An 18476-nucleotide genomic window follows, 5' to 3' on the forward strand; every position below is an offset into this window, starting at 1 on the left:
TTAGCATAAGTGACTCCCAGTTTGGGTGTGCTCTCTCCTGCTTAACAATGGGGAGCACCGAGGTCCCCTTCCAGTAGCACACATGGTGGGGAGAGAAATTGGGGTTTGTTTCCAGTTTCTCCTCACATGGAGAGAAGTCCACTCTGGACTGAGGTATAAGAATATTAAAGACCCCTGCAATCCTCAAGTCCCAGGGATGAAAATGGCTCTGTCTCTAACTGGTGTCGGCTGTACCTCGTCAGAACTCTTGGTATGCCCATCTGCTGAAAACCTGTTCAGCCCTAAAATTCTGTTCTTCCAGAATCTTCAATAATAGCAAGGAAGGCTTGTTTTTTGTTTTTTAAAATTTTTTATTAAAAAAATTTTTTTTTAATGTTTATTTATTTTTGAAAGAGAGACAGAGTGCAAATGGGGGAGGGGTAGGGAGAGAGAGTGACACGGAATCTGAAGCCGGCCCCAGGCTCTGAGCTGTCGGTACAGGGCCCGACACGGGTCTCGAACTCATGAACGGTGAGGTTGTGACCTGAGCCGAAGTCAGACACTCAGCTGAGTGAGCCACCCAGGTGCCCTGTAAAGAAACACTTTTTGAAGGTAAAGCCTGCAAACCAAGACTCTTTATTTTCCACTTTTTGGTGGCTGTAGGTAATAGGATTCTACATGTATATTTTACTTTTTTATTTCTGCAAATGTAATGTGTGCCTTTTGGCGAATGTTGGCTGAATTGAGTTAGCCTTTGGGGTTCTGGAATCATCTCTCTTCTTTCATCTGTTGAGGTGGAGGAAATTTTCTATGACTTTCAGAGTCCTTCTAGCTGGACTAAGAATGAAATTGACATGAGACAGATTAACGGGAGAAAATCAAATCTAATAGCATATGTATGAGGAATCTGCACAGACATGAAAATTCCGAAGACACTCAGGCCACATAAAGCTTATTTTGTGACCTCCTGAGCTAAGGAGAGGGGTAAGGTCTGGAGATACAAAGGGGAGGATGACCATTAGCAGGAAGGTGAGGAGATGTTTAGAAAACAAAGGTTGTCCTGCTATGCAAATAAATTTCTTCAGTAAAGAGGAATCTCTGTTCATAGCTCTCTTTCTGGTACTAGCTGTCTTTTCCAATGTAAATTTACACAGTGAAGGGGGAGGGAAGGAGATTTTTCTGCATCTGCAGTTTGGATTGCTTTTAAGTCAAAACAATCTTTATGCCAAAGTGGCCCCATCTTGGGGTGGCCTGACCCTGACCACTGCACCCCTTTTTTAGTGTAAAATCAGAATTTAGGAATTGGGGTGCTTTACTCTAGAAAAAAGATCATGTAAAGCAGCGTGGCTATTTCTTATCTGCTAGGGCTTGTTGAGCTGTTTTTCTTCCCTTCTCCATTCTTCTCCAAACAATACATGTTCATTTGCCTGCAGATTATTTAACGGAAGGGGAGAAAACCAGCATTTCTGTGAAATTATATTCCGAGAGTCAGTTTATGTGGAGGAAAGGACAAAATGATTTTTAATTTTTTGTTTTGCATGTAATGGTGGAGTTTAGAAAAGAGTATAGTGGTAGACTATTTTACATTTATTTTTGTAATCTCAGCCTCATTGAGCTAACATTTACCTCAGTTTTATAGTTAGCTTTACTAAGCTGCAAAACTGAAGTTGACTTACGTGGTGTTTATCTTTCTACTGAAGCATTTAGAGCATCTTTAGACATATCTTTATCTGATTGCCAGTTCTGCTATCTTAGGTTAAAGGAAGGGCAGAATGTGGCTGTAAACTAAAAATCATTTCCTCAGGATTTAGGTTGGGGCTCAATTTCTTCATACCAACGAATGAGGAATTATGAGTGTGCCCCTTTGAGAGCTGAAACCGCGGAGAGAATTTTAAGGCAGGTAGTAGGCTATGAAACTGTTTGGAAACTGACCACTTATAAGTTTGTATGAGAGCTGGAAAGCCAGATCTTGTGTACTTGGCAGCCTTGAAACTTTTATTAGACTAATGCGTGTCTAGCTTTGGTCCTCTGTTGCAGTTTCCAGAAGAATTGGAGAAGGTAGAAAAGAGCAGCGAAAATGGTTCTAAGAACAATTGAACTTGACAATTACGTGAAGTTTGCTACACAGAAGGAAATAACCTCAGGTGAAAAAGTGACTAAGGATAGCCAAAGCCACAGATCATGGAGAGCCATCAGTGAAGACCTTAAAATGCAGGGTAGGTGACCATAAGTGGGGTGTACCACTAACGCACCTCGTTTCCCCACAAAGGCCTTGAATGTGGTGGCCTTTGTTGTATTATTTTGTGATCAGCCCTCATAAACTCAAGTGAAAGGTACCAAGGTCTTAGCAGTATTTTAAGAAAAGACTTGCACATCTTTTAAAGATGGCCCTTTGCTTCGTAATAGATGGGTCACATTCTTTGGTAATTAAAAAAAAAAAACTTACCGTTTTGGAATAATTTTAGATTTATAGAGAAGTTGTAACGATAGCACAGGGAGTTTTTATGTATGCCTCACCCAGTTTTCTCCAGCGTCAACATCGTACGTGGTACATCTGTCAAAATGACAAAAAGCCAACGCGAATATATAACTATTAAATAAATTCCAGAGTTTTTGAATTTCACCAAATTTTCCATTCGTGCGCTCTTTTTATTCCAGGGTCCTGTACCTTACAGTTCACTCATTTAAAGTATACGGTTCAAGGGGCACCTGGGTGGCGCAGTCGGTTAAGCGTCCGACTTCAGCCAGGTCACGATCTCGCGGTCCGTGAGTTCGAGCCCCGCGTCAGGCTCTGGGCTGATGGCTCGGAGCCTGGAGCCTGTTTCTGATTCTGTGTCTCCCTCTCTCTCTGCCCCTCCCCCGTTCATGCTCTGTCTCTCTCTGTCCCAAAGATAAAAAAAAAGTTGAAAAGAAAAATAAAGTATACGGTTCAAAATGTTTTTTAGTATAGTCACAGAGTTGTGTAACCATTGTCACAAGCTAATTTTGGAACATTTCTGTCCCCCACCCCAGAGAAAGGCCCATGTCATTAGCAGTTCCTGTTTCTTCCTAAATCCTGCCTCTCCGTGTCTGCCCTTCCCAGTCCCTGGCAACCCCTAACCTACATTCTCTCTCTACAGATTGACCTATCCTGGCTGTTTCCTGTAAATGCAGTCATATAATATGTGTCTTTGTGATTGGCTTCTTCACTTTTCAAGGGTCTTTGGTGATTTTTGATTGGGTGCTCATGCGTCGTTGCTCTGTTGTCCTTCAACTGTGGGAATGTTTTGAGACCTGGCTTTAAAGCGCAGCCCTTTTGAAAAACATTTGGGTTCCCCTTCTGCCGGGACACCTGGGGGTATTCCCAATCCAGGCTCACTTAAATTGTACTGTCTGCTTTGGACTTTTTTTTTTTTTTTTGGGCCATACAGGGCATGTAAATTTAGGCCTCCAAACTCTCATTCTCAGGGAGTCTTTGCACGTTTCGGCTCTCCACCGAGAGTCGCGCCCCTATGAACACACACCCCACTGTCTTGGCTGTGGGGAGGGCGGTTTTCCCTAGTTAGCCGTTGCCTTTCAGGGCTTACGGAGCAGTCCTGACTTCAAGACGCGTCTTCACTTTTTGCCGAGTCTCCAGTTCTTGCTCCCGTCTCTCCGTTCTCAGCCTGCCTGCCTGGTCTCTGGTGCCCGGGCTCTGGACTGTCTGGAGCACATGCCAGATATCCTACACGTCTGATTTCTGCTTTCTTGCATTTCTGGCTTCTGAGGAATTTTCCCACCAGTTCAGCTGTGCATGAAAATGATCAAGCGTGGCAATATGAGCTCATGTTTAGCTTAACAAATATAGATGGCAGCACGTAGGAGTATTTATAGATGTGTGTATGTTCCAGAGTTAGTGTGTACACATAGTTCCTTGCGCTTTCAGCTGAAAGGGTCTGCAGGCAGTGACACTCCGTTAGCGGTGAGGACGCCTGTCCCCACATGTTGGTTTCTGATACTTTTCTCCAAAACCAGAACAAGAGCTCATGGTGAGAAGGTCCGAATGACTAGAGGTAGAAAGATTTGAGCAACAAAGTAAAGAAGGCTTAAATTGTAGGAGTATCAAGAAGTAGAAATTATAGGTCTATCATCTACCGATGATAAGCCAAAGTATAGAATGAACATCACTGAGTTCCTACTGATATAAAATAATTGAATAAGTGAATACATGGGGCAAAATAGACAAATCTCCTTGCAGAAGAATTCTTCCTTGCGGAAGAATTCCAAATGATACCGGTGGTGTAACTTTCCACTCTGCAAGTGTGGGCTGTGCGTTGTGACTTCCTTCTAAAAGGATGGTGTAGAAAGGGAAGGTGGGGCAGAGTAAATGTACAGTGCAGGAACCTAACAAACATGACCTCAGCCATGTGACAAAGGTCAGGATCCACAGTGATAATTATACTGGTAGTATGTTCCCCTTAATACGGTGTGGGGAAAGTGACACTTTATTTCTGCGATCGTCCTTTCCAAAACCCATAACCCTCTTCTAATTATGAGAAAAACCTCAGACAAACATGAGTTGAGGGAGTTCACAAAATACCAGACTAGTACTCCTCAAAGTGTCAAGGTCATCAAAAACAAGGAAAGTTTGAGAAACTGTCATAACCAAGAGGAGCCTAAGGAGACGTGACAATGAAATGTCGTGTGGTTTCCTGGATGGGATCCTGGGACAGAAAACGAGCATTACGTAAAAACTAAAGGAATCTGAATGAAGTATGTATTTTAGTTAATACTAGTGTATCAACATTGGTTCGTTAACTGTGGCAAATTGCCATACGATGTAAGATGTAAGGGGAAACTGCAGGGTGTGTGGAAATTCTCTGCAATGTCTTTGTAATTTTGTGTAAATCTAAAACTGTTCTAAAAAAATAAGGTCTATTTAAAAATTGATGCTTTTTTTCGGGGTGCCTGGGTAGCTCAGTCAGTCGGGCATCCAGCTTCAGCTCAGGTCATGATTTCGTGATTTGTGAGTTCAAGCCCCGCGTTGGGCTCACTACTATCAGCCTTGAAGCTGTCAGCGTAGAGCCCGCTTCAGATCCTCTGTCCCCCGCTCTCTGTGCCCCTTCCCTGCTTGCTCGCGCTCTCTATCAAAAATAAATAAATAAACATAAAAACATCAGGTTTTTTTAGTTTTTATTTATTTTGAGAGGAAGAAACAGAGAGGGAGGGAGGGAGAGAAGGAGAGAGAGAGAGAAAGTGTGGGAGAGGGGCAGAGAGAGAAGGAGAGAGAGAATCTGCTGTCAGCACAGAGCTCTATTCGGGACTCCATCCCATGAACTGTGAGATCATGACCTGAGCTGAAATCAAGAGTTGGGGGCTTAACCAACTGAGCCACCCGGGTACCCCAGCTTTTCATTTTTTTTACTTACTAATATACAGTGTTGTATTCGTTTCAGGTATGCAGTATAGTGATTCACCAGATCTGTACATTTCTCAGTGCTCATCACAAGTGTACCCTTAATCCCCTTCACCTTTTTTTACCCATCCCCCCACCCGGATGCTTTTTGTATTTAAAGTAGGATTGTTAGTTGTGCTGTCACTGTGAACGTTGAACTCCTCATATTGTCAGAAATGGAAGTTGGGACCAGTATGTTTTTAGAAAATTTCCTAGTCAGAAACATGGAAAGAAAACCAGTTCTGCTGGTCCATGTTCGTGCTTTAGAATTACTTTTTACTGTAAGGTTCGATTTATGAAAATCTTTGCATGTGTCTAAGTTACTTTCAGTAAAGGTGGGAGGGATTTTTGGTTCATCCTGACTCCTCAGGCTCCAAATCAGGTGACTTTAGCGAATGAATGGTTGTTTCATAAGGTAAATATTTCTCTTGTAACATCAGACAACAGAACCACCCCAAACCAAGCTCTCCATGCACTCACCATCACTCACTGAGATAGTTCCTCCTTGGAAATGCTCTTCTGCTACTCACTTCTCCATGCAAACAGCACATATTGATGAAGCCACAAGAATCTATGCAAAAATCTTATAAGGAACAATGGAATACTAACTGTATAAAAGGAGACTAGAGTTTAGACACACGCTGCGCAATTGATATTTGGGGTTCCCTCTGAGATCTGTCCTGTGAACTCACCTGGCTCTAGGGGAGTAGGAAGAAAGGTGGAATAGCATATGGGGGAGCTGGGTTCTAAGCTGAGAGCCAGTATTTATTAGACACGTATTGGACAAGCTATTTAGACATTCTGAGCCTGATTCCTGGTTTGTAAAACAAGCCAATAATATCTACAGTGAGGGGTTGTTGTGAATATCAACACCTCACCTACCTATCACCTGGGAACGCGTGTGCAGACCGGTCAGGAAACAGGTCGGTGTCATTTGCTGTCATTTCCCCATCGCCAGCTCCATCACACTTCTGAATCTAATAGGGATGCCAGTGTCACAGCACAGAACTTCAGCGAGATGGGTGTGGGTGGTGTTCGGCTAATATCCGGTGAATGGAAGAAAAGACCTGCCGTTGCAGGTGCTGGGGAGGAAGGAATTTAGGGTACTTCAAGGCAGAAAAGATGGGGCAGAGGGAGGAGTGAGTAAAGATACGGTGATGGGTGGAAGGAAAGCTTTTTTTTTTTTTTTTTTTTTTGACCGTGAGATCTAAGCTGATATGTGAGTAGGTTTCGTGTACCTAGGAAGTGTGAAAGAACTTCTTATCAGGTAAACATTACTTATCATCTGAAAATGCTGGGGTTGTTAGTTGGGGTGTGTTCACAGCCACCAGCATGGCTTTGCATGTGGGAATATTAAGAAAATCAGCTGTCTTCTAAAGCAGATGGTGAGACACAGTTTTTTTTGCTTATTTATCAGACAGTTGGGTATATAAAAGATACAAGTTCTCTTCAGATAGAAAGGAAAATGCAGCTTGATTCCCGAGGGAGTATGGGCCATAGGTATACTTATTCCACCTTATGGCATTATTTCTCCTTTCAGCTTCTGGTCGTCATGCTTATCTAGCTATAAATAAAACTTTTTACAGTGAGTGCTTCCTATATGCTGTGCTAAACACTCGGCACGGATGATCTCGTGTAAGCCACACCACAACCCTATGTGGTAAATAATATTTTCCCGGAAAAAAACGGAAGGGTATGTGACTTGTGTAAGATCCCATGGATTTTGACCCAGGAATTTAGGGTTCCAACCCTGGACTCTTATCCACTCTTGTATTTTATGTCTAAGGGTATGGAGCACAGCCTCAAAACAGGAATCATTAGGGGAATATTTGGTAAATCTGGGAATGAACTAGATAGAATACAAAGAAATTTTGCAGCTGCCCCATTTGGCTTGTGCAGTGGGGTACAGTGACCCAGGAGACATGTCTTGCTCTCCTGTGCAAGAGCAGGTGTCACAGCAGATCACGCTGTGTGGTGTAGTCACAGCTCCCCAAAGCTGTTAGCTTTTAAGAAGGACACTGGAAAACTGAGGCCTGGCTGACCGAAGGTGAGCAGGAAGCTAATTCATATGAGGATTGTTGAGGAAGAAGGGGTGTTTAAGTTAAAAGCCTCAGGAATGATAGGATAGCAGTTTTCAGATATTTGAAGAATATAGTTATTCTGTGTCCTTAGCAGAGTTAAACTCATTGGACAGAAGCTTTAGGGAGGTAGGTTTCAATTCGTCATAAAATTCCTTATTGCTGTGCGTTGCATAGATAAAAGAATTGATGACCAGTGGAGTTCACGAGTCCCCATGCCCGGCAGGATTCAAGCAGAGACTGTATGATGATGGTGCCTGTCTTCAGGAACTACACCCTTCCTTTCCTGACGTCCCTACACGCGTGTCCTGAGTTCTGTTTCGTGTCCAGCTGCCACTCCATGTGATTCTTGTTTTAGTATTAATTGCCAAATAAGTCAGTGGTTTGAGGAGCAAAGTTTCTCAGTAGGCACTTAAAGATCATGAGAGCCCAGGATGTCTGGGGCTCAGTTGGTTGAGCATCTGAACCTTGATTTTGGCTCAAGGTCATGATCACAGGGTCGTGGGTTAGAGCTCCGTGTCAGACTCTGTGCTGAGTGTGCAGCCTTCCCGAGACTCTCTTTCTCTCTCTCTCTTCCTTTCTCCAGCTCTTACCCTCTCTCCCACTTGTGTTCTCTCTCTTTTTACAATAAAATTAGGGGCGCCTGGGTGGCGCAGTCGGTTAAGCGTCCGACTTCAGCCAGGTCACGATCTCGCGGTCCGTGAGTTCGAGCCCCGCGTCAGGCTCTGGGCTGATGGCTCGGAGCCTGGAGCCTGTTTCCGATTCTGTGTCTCCCTCTCTCTCTGCCCCTCCCCCGTTCATGCTCTGTCTCTCTCTGTCCCAAAAATAAATAAAAAACGTTGAAAAAAAATTTTAAATAAAATTAAAAAAAAAAGATCGTAAGATCTCTAAATGTTAAGCAGTAGAGGAACAGATTAAATTATGCTATTTAATGGAACCATATACAAATATTAGAAGGAAGGCAGATTGAAAGATATCTATCACACTGAGTAAAAGCAAGTTGCTGAACAGCATGTATATTATGATCCCATCTCCCATTTAAATTAAAAAAAAAATCAATTTGCTCTTTCTTTCTCTCTCTGTCTTTAGTTCTGGAATGATAGTTACCAAAATGTAGCTAGTGGTCTCATCCCAGTGGCCTTGACCCTCGCAATAATCATCCAGATTATTGGGAAGGGTGAAGGAAACTTTAAAATTTTACATCTGTGTGTGTGTGTGTTTAACAGCCATGGTATTTTGGCATTTAAAATCTATAAAAAGAAAGAGCTTCAAGACCCAAACGGATGACGTAGTTGTGCAAGATGACGGGTGATGTGGCGGTTACTTTGTGGCTCACCCAGTTGTGAACCCAATAGGGTTGCAGAGGAAGATGTCAGAAGAGGAAGAAGATGGGCTGTTATGCACTTGGGTTTTGAGTATCTAGGCAAATGGGACTACTTTTGACAGGAATGAGGAAACTGGAAATAGAGGTTGATTTACAATGTGACTTCTGCTTGGGCCACATTGAGATGAGAGCAGGATTTCAAAATGGACATGTCCCGAAGGGAAAGCGAGCTGTGAGCCATCAGAGCTGAGAAGTTGGAGGTTTGGAGATCACTGGCATCTGCGGGCAGATGAAGCCAGAAAAGGTGTGAAGTTGGGGGAGGGCAGAGGGGGTGACCTGAGACCACGGAGACTCAGTTTGCCCTGGCGAGTGATCCTGCTGAGCACTGTGCACATTGGGGAGCCAGGAAAAGGTAATTGAGCCGAGTAGCTTGGAGATGGGGGAGGGGCGGGGGAGGGTGTTACAGGGGCCCGAGGTGGGAGGAAATGGATGTCTGTGTAGACCACTCAAGAGAGAAATCTGGGGACTTTGAAGAAGAGAGACAAGAAACAATGGCGGGAAGGACCAAGGGGAGTTTGGTTTTGTTTTTTAAGACAGAGGGGAGTTGTCCTTGTTTGAAGACAGCAGTGAAGACGAAACCTGGGGAGAAGAAGCTGACCGACGTGGTGGTGCAGAGTGGACTGAATGTCAGGAGGGATGAGGTCAAACCCCTGGTCAGCTGAGGACCCCGAGAGAAGGTCCGCTCTCCACCCAGGAGGTAGGGATGGACTTGACTCGCTTCAGCGTGGAGATGGGAAGAAGGTGGGGTGCTCCTGCTGAATAGCCTTGGCTTTGGATTTTGGGTGAAAATGTGGAAACTAATTTATCGGTGTTTATTGTTCGGAAAGAGTGAAGTGGATGGGAGCTTCAAAAGGTTGGGATTGGGCTCAGTGTGTCCCGAAAGGCACATCCAACGGGCCTAAGGCATCCGCAGTGGTTCAGAGTGTCCGTGGTCTACGGCACTCATTCCTAACCAGCAGTCACCATCAGAACCATCTGGGTGGCTTTGGAAACCCAGGGATGCCCGGGTCCCACCCTTGATCTTTCGGAGTCAGAATTTTCTACGAAGTCCTCGTCTGGGACTCTTAGGAATTTAAAGATTCCATGTTCCGTTCAGGAGCTGCTGGGGATATGCCGGCTGCCTTGAGGAGGAAGCGTGACTTTCCAGAGCATAAATAGCCTTGAGTACTGTGTGAAGGCTCGTCTGAGCATTGGCTCCTTGAGGGACTTGTGAAGTTTTGCGCACTTGGGAATTTCAGTCTCCCCTGGTGATCGGGCAACTTACTATTTCTCAGGCAGAGCCAGCCTTCGTATGTGCGGGTATGCGTGTGTTTACTGTTCTTAGCCTGCCGTGTCTCCTTCCAACTCAACTCCAAGGCGTGTCTGAATACCCCCCGAGTCCTTTTTCTCTGGGTGTTCTTCAGGTTCTCAGGGTGGCCTCTTATGCTCCATATGGTGTTCCCATTTCACTTTTAAATGTAGGAAGAAAACCAGCGTTCTGTTAAGTTTCTTCCTGTCTTGCCCTGACCGATGGAAATGATTCTGTTTCTGCTTACTGCTTTGTATGAATTAATCCAGGAGTCTCCCTCTTAGTGATGTGACTCTCTTTTCTTTCTTCTCGTCTGTGTTGGGGATGGAGGTTGCTGAATCTCTTCTGGTTTTGGACGTTATTTTAAATTTGTAACAATAGGAATCTGGAACTGTTTTCACAGGAGAAGTGAGAAGGAGAGGGGTGCTCTGCAGGACCCCAGCGCAGAGACTCAACCTGGAGAACACTCCCCATGAAGTGTGCGTGGAGGAGCCATTTGGCCGTGTGCAAAAAATATGTCACATATAATTTTGTCATGGGATTTTCAGAATTATCCTAATGACAATCTTATTCCCGTCCTCATTTGGTAGACAAGAGCTAGGCTCATTGAGATCAGATCACTTGCCCAAGGACACCCAGCTGGCTAGTGGCAGAACTGGTTGTCTCATCCCAATGTCTGTGCGCTTTCCCCTGTGGCTGCTTACTACCTTGTTCGTGTCTTCAGAATTAATAAGATGTGCCCACGATAAGAAGGCTAGGCCTTTGAATTAAATGGTTATTGCAAATGGAGTTGCTGGTGTTGAAACATTCCAGACGCCCTAGGAATCCTGTCTTATGTCCTTGGGAGGACTTTATGGTTGATATCTGAAATGAGCAAATTGTGATGGCCAGAGATGTTTCAGAGGAATAAACATAGGTTATTTTTATCCCCAAGATGTTTAAGTTTGAAGTCAGTGTTTCCAAACAACTTGGTAAATAGTTTTATAACCATGTTTACACGTCGCAAGGTTTTGCTTAAAGCTGAATGGCTTCTCCTTTTCTTTCCACATTTCCAAATGTGGAACTCGTTCATTAACTAGAAATCGATCATTGGGAATAACTCTAGTCTCTGTGGTTTTCTTCTCAATTTCTGGTTAGTTTATTTACTTTCAGAAGTCAGTGACTTTTTTCTCATGTGGTTTTCTTAAGTCCCAGACCCGGTTAGAGTTTAAACCCGTTTACATTGTCTGAGATGTGCCTTTGATAGAATATTCTTGTTTGTGCTCCTTCTTCAAGGGCTGCCCCAGGGCCCTGCCTCAAAGCCATGGGAGTTTAGGCTGGTGTCTATGAGTCCTGATTCAGGCCAGTGGCCAGCCGGGGAAGAGCTTGTGCAGTCAACTTATTCCAAACATCAAGCTCTTATGTTTCCACATAGTCCCACTACAGCCTGCCTCCCTCCCTCTCTGTCTTCCCTCCTCCTTTACTTTCCCCTTCCCTCCCCTCCCCTTCCCTCCCCTTCCCTCCCCTTCCCTCCCCTTCCCTCCTCTCCCCTCCCCTCCCCTCCCCTCCCCTCCTTAGCCTCTCTTTCTGTTTCTCATTCCCTCACCCTGGGTTTTAGGAATGGTGACGAAAATCAGGGCACATGGGTTTTTAAGTGCTTGGGACTGGAGAGTGAGGACAGTCGGAATGGTAGACCAGAAGCACCACTGAAAATGGACTCCCTGCTTGTGCAGCCACTATGGAAAGCAGCATGGAGATTTCTCAGAATCCTAAAAATAGAACTACTCTGTGATCCAGCAATCCCTTTTCCAAGTATATACACAGAGGAAATCAAATCACTATCTGGAAGAGATAACTGCACCCCCATGTTCATTGTGGCATTATTCATAATAGCCAAGACATGGAAACAACCGAGGTGTCCATTGATGGATGAATGGATAATGATTATGTATATACACACACACACACATATATATATATATATATATATATATATATATATATATATATTCCACTGTAAAGATACATATAGTGGAATATTATCCCCCCAAAAGAGAAGGAAATCCTGCCATTTGTGACAACATGGATGAATGTTGAGGACACTCTGCTAGGGGAGATGAGTCGGACAAAGACGAATACTGTATGGTCTCACTTATATGCAAATCAAGAAAAGCTGATTTTGTCTTCAATCACATGGAAAAGCTTTTGACTCTTGTTCTGGGGGCAGGGAGGGGTGTGGTGAAGATAGAGTACCTGTGGGTGCCGAAGCTTCCAGCAAATTCCAGCCCTCTCACCCCCATTTCCTTCCTCCCAATCACTTATTGATGTGAAGCAGCAGGTGAAGGCAGGGAGCCAGGACTGAGCTGGGATGAACTGCCTGGGACGCCTTGGGCAGGTTACCGATCTTTCTCTGTTGGGCACTGTCCTAGGTGCTAGGCTTACAAAGATGAGTAAAACTTCCTCTTTGCCTGTAGAGAACTCAAACTTAGCCAGAATATGGGCCCACAAACAAATAATTACAGACACGTGGGGGCTGCTTACCATCTAGCGATTGAGGCCCGGCCATCAGCCTTGGCTAAGTGACCGTTGCCTTGTCTGGCTTTCTGCCAGGATGGGCTTCTAACCCTGGGTTGCTGCTAGCTAGTCTCTGTCCACTTCTTGTGGATGGCTTCACTGCAGACAGTGTCCCATCCTCCTCCTGTCCCTGCAAGATGATCGTCTGCAGGATGACCGGGGATGCTGTGATCATCAGACCTGGCTTTTGCCGGCCAGGCTGGACTTCCTGTCAGTGCCAGCACCTGAACAGCCCCCTAGCATGCCCTCACCGGTGGCCCTCTTCCTGCACATCTTGCTGTGAGGTACTGGCTGGAGACCCCCGGCGTTCCTAAAGTACCTTTCAATTTTAGTGCAAGTAATGGCAAAGGTTTTGGAGCCGGGTGGCAACCCTTTTGGGGAACAGCAATAACTTGGTGGAGTCACAGCTCTTCAGGGTCCTGTTCTTAACTTTGCTAGTTAGTCTAGAGTCTTGATTTTTGTTGGGGTACTTAGACTTGATGGGACTCAGGGATGGACACCAACCAAACAGAATACCTTTTTATCCGTTCACTGTGGCTAATACAATTGACATGCAGGGCAGAAATCCTGATGTTGGGTAGTCATTCCATTCACATCCCATGTAGGAAACTTTTCCTACAAATTGCAAGTATAATCAGAAGTAAAGGGAGTCAGTTGGGTGGGCATCATGGTCATGGTGATTGAGCCATGTTAGTCAGATGGACCCAGTTGCATCATATTTGGTACCTGGGCCACCTAGTTGTGGTACCTGTTCACCCATAGCATATTCACGTACTCAAAAATTTTTTTCTTTTTCTTTTGTTGTTTAATAGAATCCTTGCAGACCTCCCCTTTCTGTAAACACATTATCTTTTCCGGGTAGGTCATAGTACCGTGGATTAAATTATCGTTTATTTTAGTTACATTCCAGCCTCAAGGACAGGGCTGCCTGCCAGATACCTTGAGTGAGAGAGTAATGAAGGGGAGCAGAGGACAGGGAATTCTCTTTGGCTGTAGTCATAGCCTCACATCTCTGGAGAGGAGCGAATGATAAGGCCAGGGGACTTTCAACGACTGAAGAGTGCTGTATGTCAACTTGTTTTGGTAAATGTCACACCAGTCCTTTCCATTGTGTTTTCCGAGGTTTTCCTCCATCAATGATAACTTATTCATTATGTTCCAGGGTTACAATAATGGTTGGGATGTGAGGGTTCGTTCCATTTTCACCCCTTCCTATGGGCTGTGAATCAATTGAGAAATACTCATAGGTCTCAGGCTGCTGGATATCAGCTTTGATACTGGGAAAGCTAAACTGGAGATGTCAGTATGGCTCTGGGGCTAACGAGAAGCTCCCACAAACCTGGATTGAGCTGATCTATCCCAGTGGCAGGTTGAGCAGCTGCCTGGGGGGCTTGCCCCTTGGTGGGAAGAGGAGTGGAAGACTGAGCAGCCTTCGGGAAGGCATCTCAGGAGAGAGTCCAGACTCCGAAGGCACTGCTCCCTCCCTTCTAGGAAGCAAGGGTCCCCCTAGTGTCAATCATACCCTCCCTTGGGCAGACTGAGTGAGGGGAGGAGAAAATGGAGAGGGTTTCTGCCCAGTGTTCTAGCAAGGAAAAGTCTTTGATTATGAGTGGGCCCAGGGGGAAAGGTTATTGGCCTGGAAAGGTTTGAATAACCTTTGATTTGAGTAAATACTCAAATTCTTGTAGCAACCCTAAAAGTAGGTCGATACTACCGTCTTATGACTGAGGAATTGGAGTAATTTGTTCAGGGTCACCCAGGTCTGTGGAAGAGAGCAGAGACTTAAATCCACGTCCCCCTGACTTAAAATCTAGGCTATATCCTATCACACCAACTTGTTTATGAGAAGTTGTGTGTGCTGCTATCCCTTCCTTAAATTCACTGTGGCTGTAAAATAATCTCCTAGTAATCCAAGGCACGAGATGGTAAATATATGTACCTGTGCCCTTTAATTGTGCTCTACATGCACAGTGTCCTCTTAGCATGACTGCTTCCTTAACTTCTCATTCCCATGCAGATATGAGCTCTCTCTGATGCTCATAAGGTTTGTGTCTCCCATGTGTGAGGATCAGCGATGCCTCTTGCTTGAGTTGTCTGTTGGCCTCGCTTCACCCCTTTCTCAAGAAGGCGGGGGCCAAGGCACTTGCTGTTTTCCTACCAAGTGTAGCATGTAGCACAATGCCTGGACCCACACAAGCTCTGTGGGATTGTTTGTTCAATTGAATAAATGTCTGGATCCACTTTAGCGTGCAAGAGAGGAGGACTAGATGGAGAGAGAAGGCCAGAAAGAGAAAGTAGAATTAAGTGGGGCGGGAAGAAGGAGAGGACAGAAGGGAGGCGATAAGAAATACATTTTATTTAGTTATTTATTATTGTTTTTTTTTTAGAGAGAGAGAGAGAACACAAGCAGGGGAGAGGGGTGGAGAGAGGAGAGAGAGAGGAGGAGGAGGAGGAGGAGGAGAGAGAGAGAGAGAGAGAGAGAGAGAGAGAGAGAGAGAATATCTCAAGCAGGTTCCATACTCAGCACAGAGCCAGATGTGGGGCTTGATCCCATGACCCTGGGATTATGATCTGAGCCAAAATCAAGAGTTGGATGCTCAACCGACTGAGCCAGCCGGGTGCCCCAGGAAAATACAGTTTAAAAAGAAGAGGAAAGGAGAGGTTGCATGGTGGGCATTTGACATGGGCCAGGATATTATGCCTCCTCTAGCTGAGACCTCTAGTCCTCTCCCTTTTTGGAGGCTCTGACAACACTTGTCTTTAGCGGAACTTGAGGAAGGCGTCACCACAGCAGTGGCCAGGGAGGCCTCTTTTGTCGCCAGAGTGTCACTCATAATTCATCTGCAGCAGCCACCCAGGTGGGAAATGCCCTCAACAGGCAAGTACTTTGGCGGCTGACAAGTAGGCAAGAGGCAAGGTTAATAAATCCACCTGGTTTCTATTTTTAGCATGCTGTTAGCACTGCCTAAAGCTGATTGGCCCAAGGTAATCATTTGCTACTTTATTCTCTTTTAATTATAGGTCTCATTAAACTCAGTTTTGGCTACATTAAACTTTAATTCTTAAATTTTAAGTTCCAGATATTTTATCGTTTTTGGTGTACCTGTAAGTGGGATTGTTTTCGTAATTTCTCTTTCTGCTGTTTCATTATTAGCGTGTAGGAGTGTGACAGATTTCTGTACATTGATTTCATATCTTGTGATCTTACTGAGTTCATTTATCAATTCTAATAGTTTTCTGGTGGAGTCTTTAGGGTTTTCTATATATAATAGTATGTCATTTGCAAATAGTGACCGTTTTACGTCTTCCTTACCAGTCTGGATGCCTTTTATTTCTTTCTCTTGTCTGATTGCTATGGTTAGGACTTCCAACACCATGTTGAGTAAAAGTGGTGAGAGTAGACATCCTTGTCTTGTTCCTGATGTCAGAGGAAAGACTCAGTTTTTCACCATTGAGTAGGATGTTTGCTGTGGGTTTTTCATGTATGGCTTTTATTGAGATAAGTTCTCTCTAAACCTACTTTGCTCAGGAGCTTTGTCAAATGCTGTTTCTGAATCTATTGGAGTGATTGATAAATGGCTTTTATCCCTTCTCTTATTGATGTGATGTATCACGTTGATTGTTTTGCAAATATTAAATCATCCTTGTATCCCAGGAACAAATTCCACTTGATTGTGGTGTATGGTTTTTTAAAATGCATTGTTGGATTTGGTTTCCTGATATCTTATTGAGGATTTGTGTATCTATATTTATGAGAGATACTGTCCTGTAGTTCTCTTTTTTTGTGTGGTGTCTTTGTCTAGTTTTGGTATTAGGGTAATGTTGGCCTCATAAAATCAATTTGGGAGTTTTCTTTCCTCTTTTATTTTTTGGAACAGTTTGAGAAGAATAAGTATTTACTCTTTAAATGTTTAGTAAAATTTACCTGTGAAACCATTTGGTCCTGGACTTTTGTATTTTGGGAGTTTTTTTTGATAACTGACTCAATTTCATTACTGGCAATTAGTATGTTAGAATTTTCTATTCTTCCTGCTTTAGTTTTGGTAGGTTATATGTTTCTAGGAATTTATCCATTTCTTCTAAGTTGTCCAATTTGTTGGTATATAGGTTTTCATAATATTCTGTTACATTTGTTTGTATTTCTGTGGTGTTGGTTGTTATTTCTTCTCTTTCATTAGCAGTTTTGTTTATTTGGGTCCTCTGTTGTGCGCAGTCTCTCTCTCTCTCTCTTTTGATGAGTCTGGATAGAGATTTATCAATTTTGTTGATCTTTTCCAAGAACCATCTCCTGGTTTCATCGATCTACTCTGTTATTTTTTTAGTTTCTGTATCATTTCTTTCTGTTCTGATCTTTACTTTTTCCTTCCTTTTGCCGGGCTTGGTTTTGTTTATTCTTTTTGTAGCTCCTTTAGATGTAAGGTTGTTTATTTGAGATTTTTCTTGCTTCTTGAGGTAGGCCTGTATTGCTATAAACTTCCCTCTTAGAACCACTTTTGCTGCATCCCAAAGATTTTGGACTGGTGTGTTTTGATTTTCATTTGTTTCCATGTAATTTTTTATTTCTTCTATGATTTCTTGGTTGACCCATCCATTATTTAGTAACATATTATTTAACCTCCGTGTATTTGTGCTCTTTCCAGAATTTTTCTTGGGGTTGATTTCTAGTTTTATAGCATTATGGTCAGAAAAGATACATAGGAATAAGCCAAAGAGGTGAAAGATGTCTACTCTGAAAACTATAAAACACTGATGTAAAAAATTCAAGATGATGCAAAGAAATGGAAAGACATTCCATGCTCATGGGTTGGAAGAACAAATATTGTTAAAATGTCTATACTACTCAAAGCAGCCTACACATTTAATGGAATCCCTATCAAAATACCAACAGCATTCTTCACAGAACTAGAACAAGCAATCCGAAACTTTGTGTGGAATTAAAAAAGACCTTGAAAGACCTTCAAGCAATCTTGAAAAAGAAAAATACAACTGGAGAATCACAATTCCAGATTTCAAGTTGTATTACAAAATGGTAGTAATTAAAACAGTGTGGTACTGTCATAAAAATGGACACATAAATTAATGGAATAATTAATTTATGTGCCTGGGTGGCTCAGTCAGTTGAGCATCTGACTCTTGATTTCAGCTTAGGTCATGATCCCAGGGTCGTGGGATTGTGCGCTGGGCTCCGCACTAAGTGTGTAGCCTGCTTCAGATTCTCTCTCTCCCTCTGCCCTTCTTCTCTGCTTGCTGTCTCTAAAAAAACAAAAAAACAAAAAACAAGTGACATATATATAATGGAATGTTACGTAGCCATAAAAAAGAATGAAATCTTGCCATTTGCAACAACATGTATGGAGCTAGAGAGTATTCTGCTCAGTGAAATAAGTCAGTCAGAGAAAGACAAATACCCTATGATTTCACTCTTAGGTAGAATTTAAGAAACAAAACAAATGAGCAAAGGAAAAAAAAAAAAGACAAACCAAGAAACAGACTCTTAACTCTAGAGAACAAACTGATGGTTACCAGAGGGGAGGTGGGTAGGGGGATGGATGAAATAGGGGATGGGGAGTAAAGAGTACACTTATCATGATGAGAGACAACAACCACCACAACCACAAAAAAACAAAAGCAAAAAAAAAAAACCAAAAACCCTCACTTGCAAGCCACCAGGGATTCTGGGACTTTTGAGCATTAGCTCCCCATTCTCCTGGGTGGTGCCATACCAATAAATTACCTTTCTTCACTGCAAAAAAAAAAAAAAAAAAAAAAAAAAAAAAAAAA

General features: G+C 43.4%; 1 protein-coding gene across 6 annotated transcripts in view; it reads left to right on the plus strand.

Moving 5' to 3' along the window:
* The window catches only part of MBOAT1 (membrane bound O-acyltransferase domain containing 1), a 114548-nt gene that overhangs the window by 13391 nt on the left and 82681 nt on the right, over positions 1–18476 (plus strand). The window contains exons 1-2 of one of the 6 annotated variants that reach the window (XM_049654974.1): positions 8309–9206; positions 9388–9551. The exons of 3 other annotated variants lie outside the window; for them this stretch is intronic. The gene's annotated coding sequence lies outside the window, so the exon portion shown is untranslated. Of the gene's footprint in view, positions 1–8308; positions 9207–9387; positions 9552–18476 lie in introns of those variants that run through there. 2 more of the 6 variants (XM_049654975.1, XM_049654976.1) reach the window with 2 other exon arrangements.

This window comes from Panthera uncia (assembly GCF_023721935.1).
Source record: "Panthera uncia isolate 11264 chromosome B2 unlocalized genomic scaffold, Puncia_PCG_1.0 HiC_scaffold_25, whole genome shotgun sequence".
Lineage (NCBI taxonomy): Eukaryota > Metazoa > Chordata > Mammalia > Carnivora > Felidae > Panthera > Panthera uncia.